Source organism: Petaurus breviceps, unplaced genomic scaffold (genome assembly GCF_028583685.1).
Source record: "Petaurus breviceps papuanus isolate PSGF00001 unplaced genomic scaffold, PetGlider_PUasm1.0 582, whole genome shotgun sequence".
Lineage (NCBI taxonomy): Eukaryota > Metazoa > Chordata > Mammalia > Diprotodontia > Petauridae > Petaurus > Petaurus breviceps.
The window spans coordinates 3,444,809-3,459,229 of record NW_027186390.1 but is presented as its reverse complement, the minus strand read 5'-3'; positions in this window follow the sequence as shown (position 1 = coordinate 3,459,229).

Sequence of the window (14,421 nt, the reverse complement as noted above, 5' to 3'; positions counted from 1 at the left end):
AGATAGATAGATAGATAGATAGATAGATAGATAGATAGATAGATAGAGATAAACAAAGTAATATTTTTTGAGAAGAAAATACTAAGAACTAGAGAATTAAGAAGAGGCTCCTGGAAGGAGGTTGCAGCAGAACTGGACCTAGAAGAGAGCTAGAAGTGAGGAAGGGAGGTAGTTGAGCCTGTACAGGTGCCTACACGTAGGATAATGGAAGGTCACATAAGGTAGACATCAAGTCCTCCAATTTGAAGAGGAATATAGAAGACATGAGGGATCTTGTGTCCAATGGTGTGTAATCAGGGGAATCTAAAAGGACTTTCACCTGAAAGTAGGAACATCCAAAGATGTTGTTTTTCACTGCTAAATAAATAGGGCAGGAGGCAAAAAAATCCATTTCTAAAGCTTATGATAAGTACTTAGTAAATATTAATGAATATCCATCTGTATCAAATTACTAAGTTCTGTCTTTTTCTTGTACTTAAACATAACTGCTAATGTCATCAAGCTAGGTTGGTAGCTGGGGAGGCTGTTTGGCACATACAGTTTTACCTAGTACCTACCTTTTATCTCCAACACATAACATCATTCCTTGTCCATTTTTTTATTCTACCTCTGGTTGAATTGTAGGGAATTTTCAGTGAGGAATCTCCCTCCCTTGTAGATACAGATCTCAATACCTCTTCTGCAACTTAGTCTTAGAGAGTTACCTGGGACACTTAGATGTTGAGTGACTTGCCGGTGGTTGCATGAACAGTATGTAAAGATTGAGTTTAAATGTTTGTACTCAGGTCTTCCCAACTGGAGGCATTTGGTGACACAGTAGATAAAACATTGAGCAGGAACTTAAGAAGATCTGAGTTCAAATTTGGCTTCAGATACTTACTAGCTTTGTGATGCTGGGAAAGATGTAGCCTCAGTTTGCCTCAGTTTCCTCAGCTATGCAAAGGGATAAAATACCATTTAACTCTCAACATTGTTGTATGGATGAAATGAAATATTTGTAACAAGTGTCTGGCATATAGTAGACACTTATATAAATGTTTACTTCCTTCCCTCTTTCTCTTCCCCTTGAAACTGGAGTCAGCTCCCTGTTCAGGCTCTAGTGATTCTCCTCTACACAAAATACAAGTATAATTGACAATGTCTCTGACCAGTGGCTACCTAAACCACAGAGCTCCAGTGAGAAGAAAACCATTTCACCCTAAAGCAGACCATCCCATGTCTGGATGAGGCTAATCGTTAGGAAGATTTTTCTCTTCTCCAGCCTAAATATTTTTTTGCAATATTCACCTCCTGCTCCTAAATTCTACCAAATTCAAAACCTGATTTTAACTAGGGATCCCATTATAGTTAAGGTTATTGTGAGATGACTACTTTTTTTGTAAGAAGGTTCTGGCTATCATCTTTTTGTGTCTTTGTCCCTCTCTCTCTCTTTCTCTATGTTTCTATTTCAGTCTCTATGTCTTGTCTCTCTGCTTCTGTTTCTGTCTGTCTGTCTTTTGTCTTTCCTTTTCATTCCCTTCTCTCCCATTTTTCCAGTCACTACATGTGGAAATTGAGCGAAGAAAAATCAGTTACCAGGATTTTCAGACCACCAGGGAACTTTGTGTGGTCTCTAGGTATAAATGCCAAATTCAAAAGCAGAAATAAGGGTGTTTACACATCATGCCAGAGTTTCCATTTCTTCCTCAGCCTTGGGTATTCATGTATTAACACTGCTAAACAGTTCACAGCAGCAATACAATTAGCAGGCTCTCTGAAAAACTACCTCCGTTTGTGGCTACTAATGTATTTGCTATAGATTTTAGTGACAGAAACAGTGATATTAATGTTGTCAACATTTATATCAATGCTTGAAGGCACCATGAAAACCAAAAAGTTACGTTTTAAATGATGAAAGGCTGGGTTAGGAAAAAATGAAGTTTTTCATTTTTCTGACACATCAAAGTAAAGCACAAGGATTATATTTCATATGCTCAGAATTAATCAGTGTTTGCCAAGAAACAGACAAAGAGCACAAAAGGTCCAAATGGGTGATATGGAGAATTTTGGATTTCTTGGCAGTTCTGTTTCAGATATAAAATTCTATCCCACCTTTTGAAGAACCTGTTATAGGAATGTAGACATTGGATATGGATAAGTGAAGATTATTCATTAAGACTATTAAAGATCATTCTAATTTAGGATACTTGGTGTCATATTAATCTCCCCCTTATTATTTTGAACAACAAAAGATGGAAACTATACTGCTCCAATAGATTTGTAGATTCATCTCAATTAATCTGAATATTCTTTCTGTCACAGATCATAATATGTTCAAGTATGCCCTCGCTATATGACTATCATTGCTGTATGACGATGATTGCCCTAGAGTGTCTCCAGCAAGGACACACATAGCAAGTTTTATTAGTGTGTGCATCCCTCATTTTTAAAGGAGAAAATTTATTGAATGCCCACTCACAAAGAACATTGTTTTTATTTGTTATATTAAAGAAGCTAAAACCTAACAAAATTGAAAATAAGTTTTATTTAAAAATATAAAACTTAAAAATGAGGTAGAAAATGTCAAAATTTTGTTACAGTGATAACCAGTTATATGCAAAGTCATGTTTTTTGCCTTTAACCAAATGATGAACTAACCCAAACTAATCAAAAGAAATAAAGGTTTCTTCATCTCCCTAACATACATCATAAGACATCATTCATTATAATGCACATAAATTCCTCAATAACATCATTGCAATTAATCAACAAAACCAATTCTTGTTTCCTGGAAAAAATCACAAGTGAATTGAGATATTGCTAAGGCATTGTATTTCTTAGTAATAGATTTATTTTTTTTAAAAAAAGACCCTTTTACATGACCACCTTAGAATCATAGAAATGCAAAGTATTGGGCATATGGATAAAAAGCTCGAGACATGGAGGCAGGTCTTACTCCTTAAGCCTGTCAAACACTGTCTGTTAGCATTGATAGTGCTACGTTTAGGAATAAATCCACCATAAATGTGAGTTGATATGACTTCAACTTCCTAATTCATCCAAAGTCACTTTAAATTAGTTGACAATTAGTCACATATTGTCTCTTCTAGTGTCTAGGTTGAGCTATTTTCTCATTGCCTTCTTTTCAAATACTTGGTCAATGTTGCTAATCATTGAGTTAAATAAGTAGGTAAAATGAAATTATTCTCATGATTTTCTTTTGTATCAATGGGATACTGCCACTGAAATGCATCATCAGTAGGAGTGTTTTTTTCCCTCTTTCGTGAAGTGGGGAGGAATCAAAACATCATTTTCTAGCACATTTACACCCTGAAAATATGATCAACTTCTCATCATAGTCAGTAATTCAGCTTTTTCACTCCTTTATTGAAGTAGGTTGAGAACTAGATCTTGAAGAGCTTTACTCACTTCAACCATCATCCAGAGAACAAGATGAGCAAAGGGCAAAGATGGACTTGAATTAATTTAGTTGATGGACAAGGTTACTTCTTTTATTTTGGTGTCAGAAGGATGAGATGTTCTGGTAATAGCTTGTAAATCTTGTCAAATGATGGAGTCATTTTGTTTACAGTAGCCACTAATTCTGTTCTGCTGTACCCATCTTGATTTCTACAGTGACTTCAACAGCTTCCTATGTTATCCTGCTTTTTATGAAGTTTTCTCCATTGCTACATGTAGCACCTAGACCAGACATGGGGAACCTGCAGCCTTGAGGCCACATGTGGCCTTCTAGGACCTTAGGTGTAGCCTTCTGACTTAGTCCAAGTTTTACAAGACAAATCCTTTTATTAAGGGGATTCATTCTGTGAAGTTTATTTTCAGTCAAAAGGCCATACTTGAGGACATAGAGGGTCATATATGGCCTTGAGGCCATAGACTCCCCACCCCTGAACTAGACTATCTACCATGAACCATAAAGAATACGAATGACACATGTAGCCCCTTATCCCAGAAGCCAATGAGGGTCAGAATTTTGGAACCTAGATAGAACAAATGCACTTTTTTTCTAGAGCTTCTTCTGGTTCTCACCAATTTTTGAAAAGTGACAAAAGTTCTCCTTACTTCCTACCCTTTGTGAAATATTGGGAGATTTGGACAGATGACAAATAACCATAGTGATAGAGACAAAACAGAGCCTTTATCATAGTCCTTATGCTAAACATTTCTAGGATAGGTTTGATTACAGTTGAAGTGGCTGCTGCTCCGCTAACCACATTGAGTGGACCCCTAGGCACTAACAGCACTGTTATGCAGAAAAGATACAGCTTAGAGACTGCTGTCAATCAAAGAAATTGATTGCTGCAAATTGCTGATATAATGATTGTCTATTGATGAGACTAAATTGGGTTTCCACCACCCTTTCCTGGCATAAAGACTCTTTCCTTTCATGTCATCATCTTCTTTATGCTTTTAAAACATTCCAATAGAGAATACTGTTCTGGATCCATAATGAGATCCTGGCATTTAGAAAAATTATCTCTTTAAATTGAATTTGTTGTTGTCATTTTTATGAGTGTGAAACAGTATTAAAGCCATGCAGCTATTGAAGTCATGCTAATTTATATCAGTGCATGTGGGTATTGGAAAGGAGGAAGGACAACATGGAAGATCTAAATTATTGAGGGTTTGTAAACCCAATGTCAATTTTGTCATTGCAAGTTGCTTGGACATGGGAGCGACGTATTGAATAGAGAAGAGAGTTTATTACCTTATTATAGAATTTACCAGAGATAAAGAAAAGAAAAACCTGTATCTGGCAATATACCTTTAGTAGAACCTACTTGGTATAGCCACAGAGGTAGGTGGGCAGTCATTGTTTTCCCTTTCCAATGGAAGACAGTGCAGAATGGATTTGAAAGAAAAACCCATGGGGTGGCTAGGTGGCACAGGGAATAGAGCATTGGCCCTGGAGTCATGAGGACCTGAGTTTAAATCCTGCCTCAGACACTTAATACTTACTGGCTGTGTGACCTTGGCCAAGTCACTTCACCCCAATAGCCCTACTTTCCCCTCTGCAAAAAGCAAAAGAAAGAAAGAGAGAAAGGGTGAAAGAAGGGAGAAAGAAGGGAAAAAGAAGGGAGAAAGAAAGATAGAAAGATAGAAAAAAAGAGAAAGAAAGAAAGGAAGGAAGGAAGAAAGGAAGGAAGGAAGGAAGGAAGGAAGGAAGGAAGGAAGGAAGGGAAAGAGAGAAAGAGAGAAAGAGAAAGGGAGAAAGGGAGAGAGAGAGAAAGAGAGAAAGGGAGAAAGGGAGAAAGAGAGAGAAAAGGAGAGAGAAAGAGAGAAAGAGAAAGAAAGAAAGAAAGAAAGAAAAAGAAAGAAAGAAAGAAAGAAAGAAAGAAAGAAAGAAAGAAAGAAAGAAAGAAAGAAAGAAAGAAAGAAAGAAAGAAAGAAAGGAAGGAAGGAAGGAAGAAAAAGAAAGAAAGAAAGACAAGACCTTCTGAAGAGAACTGAGTTGCTAGGAAAGTCCTCCTACTTGAGGGGAAAGAAAAGTGAGCTCTTCAGTTATTGCAGAGAATTGCCCTACACTCAGGAGTAATAGATAGCTTGGCTTAGAGGTAAAGCTAGGAGGTGCAATGGATAAAATACTGGACATGGAATTAGGAGGATCGGAATTCAAATTCAGCCTCAGATACATACTAGCTGTGAAGATCTTGGCTAATTGCTTAACCTCTGTTTGCTTCTGTTTCTTCAACTGTAAAATGGGGATAATAGCATCGACCTTGAAGGACTGTTGTGGGCCTCTAATGAGTTAATATTTTTAAGGTGCTTAGCAAAGTGCCTGGCACATAGTAGGTGCTGTATAGATGCTTATTCCCTTCCTTTCCATAGTACTTTGTTTACTAGTGACACCAGGTGAATATGCACCAAAACAAAACAAAAAGAGACAATTTTATTTACTTGAAATGCATGTATCATCTAGGGTCCTATATGTATAAATTACACACACACACACACACACACACACACATATGTATATATATATTGTATTGTGCCTATATGTATAAACTATATATAAATAAATAAAAATTAATATATAGAGAGTATTGTGCCTATATGTATAAATTATACACACACATATATATCTCTATCTATCTATCTATCTATCTATCTATCTATCTCTTTGCATTTGAGCCTCCATAGTATATGTAGGCATAGCAGATGAATCATTAAAAGTAATAGTCATCAGTGGTGACCAATGAGTTTTTTTTTTAACAACTGGGGTTAAGTGACTTGCCCAAGGTTACATGGCCAGTTTTTTTTTGTGTGGGTGTTAAGTATTTGAGGCCAGAACTGATCCTAGCTCCTCCTGACTCCGGGGCCGGTGCTCTTACTCACTGCTCCACCTAGCCTCCCTGACCAATGAGTTTTAAGAGAACCAATGGTTTATGTTATACACAGTACTGTCAATAATTATTAAACTTAGAAAATGTAAAAATAAAAATATAATTTTTTACAACACTGTGCAAATCTACAATTAAATCATTTTGGATGTGGCTACTCAGGCAGCATTTCAAAGGAACTGTTGCACATGCTTTACCATTATATAATTGTATTTTAAGCATAATGACATGATTTAGAAATAAATCTTTCCCACAACTAGTAATTTCACTGTGACACTAAATTGTTCCTTACCTTTTGCCAAACACAGAACTGTGAGTTAATCCCTCCTTTACACCTTGGGTTTGACATGGTTCTCATTCAGACTTTAGGTCTTGTTGCCTTCAACCAAAAATTTGCCAACAGTATTCCCTTCATTAAAATTTGGCTGTGAAGAATAGATCAAAACTTGAGTTTTGGGCGGTTAGTAACTTTAAAAATATTTATTAGCCCCACCCTACTTTTGAATCCCTCATCAATAAATGCTAGGTCAAGTTGGCCTATGTCAATAGGGTCAGTAGAGAAGAAATGGTAGTAAAAGAAAAATGCTCCATTCTTTGCTAGGCTATATTTTAGGCACCCAGACTTTTAGATCAATCAGACTGAAAAATTCTTTATATCCTATTTTACTTCCAAGAAATGTGCTTAAGATACATGATGATAAGGTTCTCTGAATAATTGAGATTGTCTTCCAATCTACTTTTTTTTTTTGGAGTGTCACTAAAATGGAATACTTGATGTCTTTGAATTGGAGCCTCACTGACCTACCCTGAGACAAAGGCAGTTTCTGTTGATTATTATTCAATTTATTGAATACACTGCAAACTATGATAGTATAATCTCCATGTAAATTCTTTACTATCTAGTCTGAGGTATTTACACTACTGTTGGCACATTAGTATAACTGATCTGCTTCTTTTGACAATAGAGTGATTCATTTATAAAATGAAAAAAGAGTATCATGCCTTTAAATTAAAATGTTAAGTCACAGGCTTATATTTCAGTAGAATATGCACAACCAAGATTATAGACACTATGCAATGTCAAATAATATTTATCAATATTAATCAGAGGATAAGAGAAGATTCATTATAGCACCATGGACATAAGAACACATGTTTTGAATGAATGTGGGCTTTCTTCTTCATGGTCATATGTCTTCATTAAGCAGTTGGACAGTTATTGCATAATATAATAATTTATACTCTAAAATTAAAAGAGCATGCTATGAGATGAAATTGAAGACCAAAACCTTGATGTCTTTATTTGAGGTACCATCTGTATGTTCAACCATGGTGTATGTTCAATCAGATCCTCACTTTTTCTTGACCTTGTGTGGTTTCCAAAGGATCTTGTGGGACATCCTCTTTTCCCTGATAATTTATTTCCTAGGAGTATGCTAATCTCCTGTCCCCTTTTTTCTTTTCTTTTTTAAAAAAATAATATCTTATTCCCCTCCAATTACATATAAAATAATTTTCAACATTCTTTTAAAAACATTTTGAGTTCCATATTCTTTCTCTTCTTCCTTTCCTTCTTCCCCTCCCTACTCCCTAAAACAATAAGCAATCTGATGTAGGTTATGCATATGCAACCATGTAAAACATGTCCACATTACTCATTTTCTAGAGAAAACATAAAAGAAAAAATAAAAAAAGTGAAAAATAATGTGCTTCAATCCACATTAAGACTCCATCAGTTCTTTCTCTCAGTTGAATAGTATTTTTCATCATAAATATTTTGGAATTGTCTTGGATCATTGTATTGCTGAAAACTGCTAAAACATTTACAACTTTCCATTGTACAATGTTGCTGTTACTATATACAATGTTCTCCTGGTTCTGTTCACTTCGCTCAGCATCACTTCAGGTAAATCTTTCCAGGTTTTTCTGAAATCATCCTGCTTGTTATTTCTTATAGCACAATAGTATTTCATCAAAGCACATACCACAATTTGTTCAGCCATTCCTCAATTTATGGTATCCCCTCAATGTCCAATTCCTTCCTATCACAAAAAGAGCGGTCATAAATACTTTTGTACAAATAGGTCCTTTCTCCCTTTTTGATCTCCTTGGGTTACAGAACTAGTAGTGGTATCTTTAGATCACAGAGTACACCCAGTTTTATAATCCTTTAGGCATAACTACAAACTGCCTTTCAGAATGATTGGATAACTTCCCAATTATACTAATAGTGCTCTAGTGTCCCAATTTCCCCACAACCCCTCCAATAGTTATCTTTTTTTCTGTCATATTAGCCAATCTGATATGAGTTAGTACCTCAGAGTCATTTTAATTTGAATTTCTCTAATCAAGTATTTTTCATAGGACTATATATAGCTTTGATTTCTTCTTCTGAAAACTGCCTTCTGCCTGTTCATATCCTTTTTACCATTTATCAACTGCCCAATTCTCTATATACTTGAGAAATGAGGCCTTAATCAGAGATATTTGTTGTAAAACTCGCCCCCCCCATCTTTCCTTCTAATCTTGGTTTCTTTCCTTTTGTTTGTGCAAAGCCTTTTTAATTTAATGTAATCAAAGTTACCCATTTTACATCTTATAATGCACTCTATCTCTTGTTTTGTTCTAAATTTTTCACTTATCCATAGATTTGACAGGTAAGCTATTCTATGCTCCTCTAATTTGCTTATGGTATCACCCTTTATGTCTAAATCATATGACCATTTTGACCTTATTTTACTATACACTTTGAGATGTTGGTCTATTTCTGTCATATTGTTTTCCAATTTTGCCTAGCAGTATTTGTCAAATAGTGAGTTCTTGTCCCAAAAAACTGTAAGGACTTTGGATTTATCGAACTCCATATTACTATGCTAATTTACTACTATGTATTGTGTCCCTAATCTACTCCACTGATCCGCCACTCTATTTCTTAGCCAGTATTTTATTGTTTTGATAATTACCACTTTATAATTCCTTCTTTTTTCTAACCAACAAATAAGTGAAGAAAAACAAATTTTGTCCACAAACCTATCTGTATGATACTAAGCTTTAGGATCTCACTTTCCTGATCTGAAAAACAAAGAAAATGGAGATACTAGATTCAAAGAATAGTTATAAATAAAAGTTAACTTGAAAAGTCTCTAGTAGAGTTCTGCAAGTACTTTATGCTTGGTTCTTTATTATTTATTTATTTTTAAATCAATGACTTGGACAAAGACATGCTCATGAAATTTGCAGATGGGACAAATCTAGCAGGGACTGTTAATATGGCAGATCACAGAGCCAGGATACAAAAAGAAATCAAATGGCAAGAACAGTGAATTGTAAAAACCTTACACCAGAGTTCATAAAAGCAGTCACAGAAATATAAGCTTGATGAAGAATACGTAGAAATTCATCTGAAAAAAGATCTAGAGTCTTTAGTAGATTGTAAACTCAATATTATTCAAGAATGCAGCCAAAAAATAACCCAACGTAATGACATCTTAGGTTGTAGGCATAATATCAGGAACAAGGAAGGTGATTATCCCACTATTAACTCCTTTGGGGAGAACACATCTATAGTGTGGTGTTTAGCTATCATAGTGACATTTTGGTAAGAACTTTAATGTTCAAACCAAACTGAAGAAGAGTTATGAGACTATGCTATTTGAAAATTGGATGAAGAAATTGGGAATGCTTAGCTTGGAGAAGAGACGAATAGTACATATGACAGCTGCCTTTAAGTAGTTGGAAGCTGCCACATAGAAGAGGTATTAAAGATTTTTTTGACCATAGCACAGAGCAATCGATGAAAGTTGCAAAAAGGCAAATTTAGGTTTGATATAAGGAAAACATTTCTAACAATTAGAAGTACTTTTCAAATGTTGAATCCAATGTCTTAGGAGGTAGTGGGTTTTGCCTCACTGAAGAGCTCCAGGCAAACGGTGGATGTCTATTTAGGTGCAGTATATTGTAGGAGTTTGGATACAAGTGTGGGGATGGACCAGATGAATCCTTATGTTTGTTACAAATTTGAGGTTCTCTGATTCTTTTACTATATGACCTCTGTGCTTCTTTTCAGTCCTAACATTCACTTTTTTCCACAATATACTTTCAACCACTGTAGTAGTTCTCTTCAGATTGAAAGCATACATGACAGTTGTTGATTGTTGAACAGAAAAATCCTGTGACCACCTAAAGACGGATGTAATTTTCCTCTTGTTCAAATAGATTTTGTGTTATACTTTACTTATCTTCTGAAACCCAGAAATGTGGAGATTCCATGCCTTTATTCCTTTTCAGTAGTAGCAAAAATAGAGTAACAAAATAAATAATTTTGGGAGGGTTACAGTGCTCAAATAAAGTGAATTAATTGGGCCTACATCTTGTCTGCATTTGGTGAGGCCTCTTGTTTGGAGCAGAGATTCTGTTATACATGACAAGTTCTTGTGTTAGGGATATTTTTGTATGCTGGTCCTGTGGAATTCTTTAAATCTCAAATTCCTGAGGATTTATGAGAATTACAGGTAGGGTTGCATAAAAGATAGACCACTCAACCTGGAGTCATGGAGATCTTAATTCAAATTCAGCCTTAGAAACCAAGTAATTCTACCTGAGACCAAAGCAAGCCCTTCTTCCACACTCCAGATCTTCTAATACTTTAAGACGGCTTTTGTGTCTCCTCCTCTCTTTGAATTCTTTTCTCCTAGGTAGTCAACCTCACTTCTTTCAACCAACCCCAGTATGATATTGTTCCTCACTGTCCTGGTCATCTCCATTGGAAGAACTCTGGTTTGTCAAATTATTTCCTAAATATGGCAGCTAGAACTGATTATGACACTCTAGATCGGGTCTGACAAGGACAAAGGATAGAACACATCTGAGATAACAGGTTCCATTTTGAATTTTAAAAAATCAACCTCTTAATGAGAATGAAAAACACTTTTTTTAACTTGAAAAGAACTTTTAATTTACCAACATAATGACTACTTATTAATATAACATGACAAAACTCCCAAGTTTGTAAAATGACTCAATATTATAGAACCTGAGGGAAGGTATTTTATTATGAATAAATATCATGGTATTTTTCAGTCTTAGAATTTAATCCTAATTTCTTGAATATGAAGGTTTAGGGACATCTGGTGTACTAGCCTTGAAAACCATGACAAATATTAATATGACTAAATGAATATTAAATTTGTTAGTAGAAATAATTTAGTCTACTAATACAAATAACTGAGAAAATGGGAATTCTTCAGTATTGTCTCAGGAAATTACTGACAACAAATTTGCTAGGTTTAATTTGTAATTCAAAATCCTGTGGAAATGAATGTTGAAAACTAGAAAATAAATAAATAAAATGTTTAAAATTTTGCTAGTTTTAAGAGTGGAATTTGGATGTCCAATCTGGATTAAAAAAAAAAAAACATTGGATTTTAAGTATTTAGATATCTTATTTTTATGATTTTGTGATATGATATTGTACATATGAAAATAATTCTTTAAAATACAACCTATAGCCAGTCCAAATTAGGGAAAATCAATTGTAGAAGAATCCTCATGATAATGTTTGCATTCTATAGCTATGAATAAAACTAAATACCCATGCACACAGTCACATAGGTAAGCTAGTGAGTCATAAACAGATCTTCTGAATTTCCCAGAAACTGAACAATAGGTCAATGACATCCTATAGGTTATTTTTTGTCAATTAAATAATAATGTTTTTATAATTTTTGGCAACTAAGAAGTAAGAACTTCTGACTGTTGTACCCAAATTCTAGTGTTTCATTAAATTCAAGAACAGTGTTGTACTCAAGTTGCCAAATGAAAATTACATATAGAAAAGTAGTGGAATTTATGCCTGAAACTGTTTTTCCCCTCTCCTCCTACACTACACATTTAGTATTTTATTCTATTCAGAGTTCATTTGGTTATATCACTAGTAGGCATATCTTTGTGTTGCTGGTTGCCAAAATTTTGAAAAGTTCTGTCTCTTTGATTTTCTTATTCTTCCGCAATTCAACACTACAAGACTACTGTGAAAGATCAGATACTCTTCATTCCCTCAAGGTCATTTGAATGCTTACTTCCTGGTGTGTCTATCCCTTCAGACAATTTCCCGCTACACTCTGACAAAATTATAACATTTTCATAAGGATGAATAGGGGGATGGAGTCAAGATGGCGGAGTAGAAACACGACCTCCCCATGGTTCCAGCTTCCACAATCCATGTTAAAAAGGGACTCTAAACAAACTTTGAAGCTGCAGAACCCACAAAATGACACAGAGAAGTTAACCTCCCGCTGTGGACAGCCAGGCAGGCCAGCAGGAATTGGACCACGGAGGCTTTAGCCCCAGGGTGGGCCTGACCAGCCACCGGCCAGAGGGACTTCAGATCAGCAGCAGCTGTGGCCATTTCCAGATGTATCAACACATAGATGCAAAGGACAAAGTAAGAGGTTAGTGCAGTCTGGACTTTAGAACCCAGGAAGGTGGAGTGTGTGGCTTTTTCCCCCAGGGCGAGAAGCCACTGAGAGGCCTGCACAGCCAGCCAGAGTCATGTGGCAGCTTCAGCTCCTGGCCTGCTGAGTGTAGGGGGACCAAGCACCAGTTTGAGGGGTAATCGCTCTTGCTTTAACCTGCTTGGATCTGGATTGCAGTCTAGGGTGGAGGTCCTGGGGTGTGTGTCCAACTTGCCAGAGCGTGTGGAGACCTCAGAGAGGGCACCCATCTAATACCTTGTAATGTAATACCAAGCAAAGGCAACTTCCCAGGTTCAAAATACCAGCATAGGTGCTCTCCATTTTATTCAGTGACCAACCAAGATCAGAGAAGATCAAAACATGACATCATTCCAAATACAGCATTTACTAAATGTGATTAAATAATCTCCAAGGACTACCCCACCCCAGGACCTTCCAATCATTCAATCAAGCCCCTCTTCTCAAATGGAGATTAGTTTCCAAACATAAGTAAAGTACCTTCATTTGTCAATCACAGAGCACCAAAAGGTCAAAAGTTCCCCACCCCTGGATCTCAATTGAATCTACCCCAGAGTTACATCAAGTTTAAACACAGCACTTAATACCCAAATGGAGGTCTTTTCTTCATCTTGACACGAGGCAAGTTCTCAGCAATCTTAGTTCCTGGGGAGACAAGGCTCAGCAAGGCCACAAGATACATTGCCAGTCCCTTCATCAATTCATCCTCTGTCTGTAGAACAGTCTCTAGAATGTCTAGAAACCCTGAAAACATTAGCAAAACCCTCTCCCAGGATTTCTGTAAACATACAACCAGAAAATCCTTCTTCAGGGCTTCTGAACCAACAGAAAGGTTCCCAGACCCCTGCAACTACAGCACTGTCCTTCACCAGTGGACAGTATTCACTCTGTCTGCAGGACAGTCTCCAGACCCCTGCAACAACAGCACTGTCCTTCACCAGTGGACAGTATTCATTCTGTCTGCAGGACAGTCTCCAGACCCCTGCAACAACAGCACTGTCCTTCGCCAGTGAACAGTATTCACTCTCTGTCTGCAGGATAGTCTCAGGGCTTCTTAGCCAAAAGCCAGGTTCCAGGACTTCTTCAACAACAGGAATATCTTTCACCAGTGGACAAATCTGGCAAAACAACATCAAAACAGACAGACAAAGTACCAGCAAAACAGCCATGTCTCCTCAGTCCTTGGCAGCTCAGGGGGCAGGTCTCAAAAGTCCAGGGTGATTCAAAGTGGCCCCAGCAATCCTTCTCAGTCTCTCTCTCTGCCTTCACATGGGTGCTGCTTCCAAAAAGGTCTTCCGCCTCTCTCTTGTCTCTCCAAATCTACGTCACCAGCTCCTCCCAGTTCAGGACTTTCTTTTCACATCAACAAGTCCATCCCACAGGTGGGATTAACAAGCTCTGGGTTTTAACACAATCAATTTGAAAACCAAGCCAATACAGGGGAATCTTTAATTGCCATTACTATCACATACCTCCGGCAGCTGAGAAAACTCCAGCATTTGGAACGAAAGCTCCCCTGTCTGGTGGCAGAGTCCTACTGTGGCAAAAAGCCCAGGGGTCAAGTGACTGAGGGGCGACATGACCAGGCA